This window comes from Coregonus clupeaformis, chromosome 4, assembly GCF_020615455.1.
Source record: "Coregonus clupeaformis isolate EN_2021a chromosome 4, ASM2061545v1, whole genome shotgun sequence".
In the NCBI taxonomy this organism is placed as follows: Eukaryota; Metazoa; Chordata; class Actinopteri; order Salmoniformes; family Salmonidae; genus Coregonus; species Coregonus clupeaformis.
This window is the reverse complement of record NC_059195.1, coordinates 1306666-1314195: the sequence shown is the minus strand read 5'-3', so window position 1 is coordinate 1314195 and position 7530 is coordinate 1306666.

Below are 7530 nucleotides of genomic sequence, written 5' to 3'. Positions count from 1 at the left end.
AGTAGCCTACGTGGCCTGCTGCGCGCAAATGTAGGATAGTCCATTTGGGGATGTCTGATTCCTGATTGTCTTAGTCACCACGTCCACCACTAATAAACTGAGCTTCTCAGTCATCTTGTCTTCACCTCACACAGTAAGTCAATGAAGTCTGTTTTTTTAACATCCATTGTGAATGATAGTCTAATAGTCTAATAATAATCTTTCCAACAATCTCCCCCTCGATAATCACCAAGTCTCCAGCCTCCAGCCTCGATAATCACCAGCCTCCCGAGTGGCGCACCCAATGCATATACTGGGTTCGAATACCGGGTTCCAGCCCAGGCTGTGTCACACGTACTTATTTTCCACCATAATTTGCAAATAAATTCATTAAAAATCCTACAATGTGATTTTCTGGATTTTTTTTCCTCAATTTGTCTGTCATAGTTGACGTGTACCTATGATGGAAATTACAGGCCTCTCTCATCTTTTTAAGTGGGAGAACTTGCACAATTGGTGGCTGACTAAATACTTTTTCCCCCCACTGTATACTATAGTTGAAAATTGAAATGGCAATCTCCGAGTACTATGTACTCATTTAGTCTATTTAGCCGCAAACGATCACGGTGTATCAATCTGTCCATAATATGGCAGAGGCTGGTGCTCTAGCATTAGTTGAATTTTAACTTTTATATTTGGATCATTAAAATTAAGATTTGCATTATTAACCACTTGACAATGATTTTGAGAAATTAAAACGTTATTATTGAAATGAAACTGTTCCATGAAAATGCACATGTGAAAATCCTAACTGACACCCAGCTCGGTAGAAATGGTAGGATAAATTGTAGGCCCATGCTTCCCCAACCTTGAGACTCACATGATGCCTATGAAGTCTTTATTAAATGATTGCTTCCACCTTTCTATGGTCGGATTTTCAAGCAAGGTAAGACATGGCTCATAATATGAAGTAAAACGTTCAGGTTTGAAACAATTAAGTATGTTTTCAAAATGCATACTGCCTCCAGCTCACATTGTAAAGTGGTGGGTAACCCGCTGAAAGCCTGCCTACCATTGTTTTTTCTCCTGGTCAATTTGGCCAGCAACCATTTTATTTATCGGCTTTTCATTTGTTTTCGGCCAAAAGCTGGCATTTTTCGGCTAACAGAAACAATGGGGTCAGAGCCAGGGTCAGCCATATCAGCATCCCTGGAGGAATTGGGCTTAAGTACTTTGCTAGAGGGCACCTGTATACATCAAGGCCTGGTCAATCGTCATCGTGACAGAAATAGAAGTAGATGCCACAAAAGATACAGCCTAAACTCAAACAACAACAATTCAATTCAGGATCTTCTGAGGCATTGGGATTTTGCTGGGGAGTACTGTTCGGTTGGACAACGGGATTTGGCTGGGGAGTACTGTTTGGTTGGACAACGGGATTTGGCTGGGGAGTAGGGTTTGGTGGAGAAGCAGTATCACTGTACTGTATGAGGTATTCTGGGTAAACCTGATACTTTTCAAAAACTACAAATACTTTGGGGTCTTGGATGTTGTCCACACAGCTGTCATAGAAGATGGATCCTCCTGTTTCTTTAGGAGGTGGTTTCACATAGCTGGAGTTTCCCACAGTGTAGTCTCCCACCAGCACACGACAAACAAACATGGACCTCACTCCTGACTGGCTGGTGTAGCTGTGTGAGCACTTAGCATCCCTGGCAAAGTAACTTCCTGAAAATAAGATTTATTGACTATGTTAAGCCCAATGTTTAGATGCTTTCATGTATTAAATCTTAGCTATAAATTGCCTTTGTTCTTACTGACAGTAAGGGAAGGATATTCCAAGCTTTAATAAACCAGTTGGGACATTTTTCTGTCTAAGAATATGTAACTGGCCATTTGAACAAACCTTTTGAAATTATATTGTTTATCCATTGGGCATACCCTAATAGTCTATGATATTCACAGGCATAACAGCCTTTGTTTGTGCCAACACAACAGTTATTCATTTGGATTCATTGAAACATTGCATACACAAAGTATACTACTATACTGGCATCCAACCTTTTCCAAATGAAGTACCATTTGTTCCACATAGCCTCCAGTCAAAGTTGTTTCTGCAAATGCTGTCAACATATTTGGAGTCAGTTCCATTGAAAAGCTGCTTCTCATTGATGCTTGTCCCTGAGGATTCCATCTGATCTCTTTGCCTAAAAAGGAATATACTTGGGTCAATTAAAACCCAACTAAAGAAAAAACGAAATACATTTGTTTTGATATAACAGTCTTTAAGAAACCTACAGCACATAGAACTTCCATAGGATAGGGTTTTGCACTCTCTCGATGGTGCGTATGTGAAACCCCACTGTTGTTTTCTCAAAAAGGGCCTTGATGTCTTTGTATTCCTTTGCTGAGTTTGGCAACATAACTCTCTATGAAGACAGATTTACAGTAAGACAAACTCCTCATAAGCTCATTCATATTCAGTGCTCTTTCAATGTAAGGTCAGACTCACAGTCAGTGAGTATTGACACAATATTCAGTGTTTTGTATTACCTCAATGCCAATCCCAGGCAACCGAGACTGGTCCCAGAAAGGTGGCACAGATGAAGTGTTGGTATTAGATGTGCTTAAGGAAAAAGTGAAGGGATACAGTGTCATCAATGACCATGTTGTCCTCATCATACCACAAAGATAATACAAATCTAGAGACCCAATATCACACTCAATGAACCAAAATCAAATTACATAATCTTGTATCCTTCCCCTAGAAAATCAATCATTATTGAATTTGCTGTATTTCACTCTTACCCAGTAGCTCTCTGAACATCTCTGGATGATTTGAAGATCAGCCGTCTTCTTACCAGTCTTTGGGTGTGTGAGCTTGTATTTATCTGGATCGAGACTGAAAATATATATTTCTCAGTTCACACAATAGAACAGGTGTACAAAAATGGATGAGTAACCTACAGACACAACATACAAGTTATTCTCTATCAACAATGACGTCTGTCTATCCTGTGAGTTTCAGATAGGACAACATGTTTCATTGTTCAATCTTTAGTGTTCTGAAAACCTGTTTTTATCAACAGTATTTTAACTGTGCTGTAGCTACACCATACTGAATCACATCTGATATCTGCCTACCTTCCAAATTGACTTCATAGGTAAATCTTCCAGCGGTAAACACAACCACTGAACCATGGGAGGGATCCTTGTACACCCTCTCTAGGTCCTCCACAATCTTAGGAGACAGACAGACACACACACACACACACACACACACACACACACACACACACACACACACACACACACACACACACACACACACACACACACACACACACACACCAACACTAGAGACACCTTTTCTTTGTGCCATGTTAGAGGGAGAAATTAGGTATCCTCACTACATACAGATGACAAATATGGAGTCCAGCCACCATGGTGTTCCTCCCAGTACCAGGTCTACTTGGTAGCAAGGACAGCATCTGGCTGGTCCAGGGAGGAAACCGTAGCAAGGCGGCGAACTTTGCGGTGCCCACGGGTCATGGTGATAAAGTTAACCGGTGTTATCCTGCAACTGTAGGACATAGGAACATCTTCAATGTTTTTATTTAATTTTTACACATCCCCATTGTCTCACTGCATCCTAACAACATGTTGTGGACATACATACCTCTGGGTCTTTGCTGGGTCACAGTAGTCCCTTTCAACACCCTCATTATATGGGATACGTGACCAGCCACGTCCATTCTCCACCTCCAATTGGTATGGCATAGTAGAATGGACGCCCATGCACTTAGTTCAATAGACCTTGCTGATTAAGTCTGGGAAATTAGAACATGAATGTGTTATTCAAAATACTGTAAAGAATAATTTACAGTGTGAATGGTACTTTTCCACTGATAATACAGGTCCCCTGTAGCTCAGTTGGTAGAGCATGGCGCTTGCAATGCCAGGGTTGTGGGTTCGTTTCCCACGGGGGGCCAGTATGAAAATGTATGCACTCACTAACTGTAAGTCGCTCTGGATAAGAGCGTCTGTTAAATGACTAAAATGTAATACACCAGTGCTATTGTAACTGAGTTGGATTGATAACCTCACTCCTCAGCTTGAAATCCCTCCAGCCACACCATTGAATGCCGAACTTTTTGGTTGCGCAACATGCTAAGAAGTTGTCAAGAGCGCCATCACTTGTGTTTGCAAGACAGAGGACTTGAGATCACTAACCGGTAAGGACTTGTGAGAAAGGAAGCTATACTGTTAAGCAAGCAGTTACTGTACCTCCTCGAGAGCAGCATCCAAAAATGAAGTCATGACAAATGTCTTTTTTTTCTGTGGACAATGTAAGATTTCACATTTAATTTCACACAAGGTTGCAAAGTAAGCTTGTAATTTATTTGAAGAAGATTTCACATTTAATTTCACATTAGGTTACAAAGTAAGCTTGTAATTTATTTGAAGAGCACATGAGGCCAAAATGCAGCAATACAGTTAAATAAACAAAGCATGACATTCTAAACAACAGTTATGTGAGTGGCCAATATGTTCAACATAAAGGTTTATGCAGTATTTCACAATAATAACAATTTTGTACCTCATGTGAAAATTAAATATTATTTAGATCATTACCAAAGTTGGGCACATTTGCTGAACCTTCCATGATTTTGAAAAATTGTAAACTCTGTTGGTAAATTTCAGCAAGTTCCATGGACTTTTGGTCTACATCCTCCATCGTAGGATAAACACATATAGACATACTGTGTACAGAGAGACAAGAAGAAGAAGAAAGAAGGAAGGAAGGAAGTACAACAGGCTTCACTCCTCCCGCAGCCGTTGGATAGGCCTATAATGCTGATAGGCTATAGTCTAATTTACTTTCACTGTAGCCTACTATTACAGGTTAGGGTAGCTTACTCATCTACACTCTTAAAAATAAAGGTTCCAGTTGGAAGGTTATTCAGAGCGATGCCATAGGGGAAGCTTAAATGGGATGATTCTTTGAAGAACGATACACAAATCAATATAAGGTTCTACAAAAAACCTGTATGGTTCTTTGCGGAACTGCATTGATAAATGCAATTGGGTGTTGTTTTAACACTGTAGGGAGTTGAGCCTTATTTGCATATTTCCCAGCGTGCCTTTCGAGAGAATTTTAGAGTTATCAGTACCACCGATGACTGTGTTTGCTAGTGACAGAGACATGGTTGTTACATTCATTAATTTTCAGTCCTGTGACCTTCACCAAGTGAGATCCTAAGTGAATATGGTATAATTAAAATACAATTATTTTGAAGGCCTTAGTACAGTGGCTTGAAACTAACCACATACGGCCTGCAAGTCACATTATGCTGGCTTTCACAGTGATGTGTAATTCCTATTGGAATCCAGCCAGGGATATCCAACACTTTGAATTTTTATTTACCCCTAATGAATGACTGCCAGGGTTGGAAAGACAAACATATGAGACTACCTAAAACTTCTAAACTGGAACAACCATTTCAGTAACGGTTGCAAAAACTCCAAGTAACAGATTGGATTAGTTTAGATTAGTTTTTGTTATTACAATTGGTGTAGCATAAGATTAATTAATCAATCAATTACATGCAAAAACATTGATATTGGAAAATAAAAATAAAAAAATAAACCTGCAATAGAGCATGCTGGGAAATATAATAATTGGTGTGGTTTTGGTTCAAGTCTGGTTATTAACACCAACACGGGTGTTATTTTACACCACTGGGTGTTCATTTAACTCTTTAAAGTGTTAATTTACCTCCTGAATCAACACTATAAATGTTAAACTGAAAAATGAACACTATAGGTAATTAACACTGGCCAATTTCTGCAGACTTCCAAACATTTCAAGAACCTTTTAGAATTCTGAAGAATCGTGGATGCCACATCCAGAACCCCCCACTTAACTCAAAGGTTATTTTTCGGGCAAGAGTTCTCCAATGAACCTTAAGAGCTGAGGAAGAACCATTTAAGAATCTTCATTTTTTTCAGTGCACTTTGGACAGGCAAGACTGCACTACAGTGTAGGTAGGCTAGGTTGATCTCCCTTCACACTGTAGTGGTAGCATCCACTTGGACTACAGACTTAGAAATCACTCTGTTTTCCCAACCAACCACACCATTATTTCAACTTTAATTTTTCAAACAGCAAAAGGTACATAAAAAAAATGGAAAAACATTATCAAAATCTAAATTTTACAGGTTAGAAAATTCAAAATAAAAAAACGGACAACTATTTATATTACAACATTTGAATTAGTGGGTCGGAAAAATTAGAAATGTAAGCATTGAAACTAAAATGATATTATTCAATTCGACTGTAGTATTAGATCATTGATAAGCGTAATATGGATCCCACATAAATATTTGCTGGCTATTAGTTACCTACTATGAGATCTGTGTACAGGTGTTAGCTTTGGCTATGTAAAGCTCATCTTTGGAGAGGGCATTGCCTGCACTTAAAGACTGGACTCTTATCCTTTGTCAGATATTAGGTACTGTACCGTAGACATCTTGATTCTATACAGACAAAATAAAGTAAGTCAGCAACTACATCTGATTCAATAGGAGCCTAAAAACAAGAAGAAGTGAGAATGCTTACCTCTTGTAGCGAGATACAGCCTCAAGTGTGCTCAGAGACTATGACACTAACATAAATGTAGTGTTACTCGTACAAGGAAATGGCAAATGGCTTACCGCAAGTTAAGAATAATGCAGAAATTCCACTCTAAATGGACCATGGACTTTGCCCTTTGATTTAGTTCATAAGGAAATATCTGCCTCACACCTCTGACCCCTGAATGGTCTATAGTAATATAATATATGCCGTTAAGCAGATGCTTTCATCCAAAGCGACTTAGTCTTGCTTGTATATATTTTACGTATGGGTGGCCCCGGGAATCAAACTCACATTCCTGGTGTTGCAAGCGCCATGCTCTACCAACTGAGCCAATTATTTTTCAATCGTCTGTTAAATCAACAAATATGAATCTCTATGGATGTCATTATTTAGGTGGCACACATACAGTATTGGCTAAGATGTTGAACTTACAGTCACAGGGACCCGGGATCGAGTCTTGGTCGGTACTCCCTGAATTTACTACATTGGGTGTCAGAAGTGGGATAGCGGGAGGTCATAAAGGTCATAAAAATTATTTCCCATCAGTACGGGCACAAGGGACTTGTGAGAGTGAAGCAGAGGGCCTCACTTTCTAAAGGAAGAGGGTAGTGTCGGGACCATGGTACTTCTAGCGTCAATTAAACTAGATAACTATTGCATTCACATACATATCTTTTTAATATTCAAATTCAGAGTTGAAATGCAGTTTCCAGATTTTCAATATTTAAGCAATGCCTATAAATGACGTTTACAAACTTTCAAGATAAAAACATACGTTTCAAATTCAACTTAATGGGTTCAGATTTGTTTTTAATGTTTAATTGCATTGCATTGATGCACTGGTCAGAGCCAAAGAATATCAAAGTGTGACATGCAGCCTATTAATTTGCTTTTCTGTACCAGATTACTTG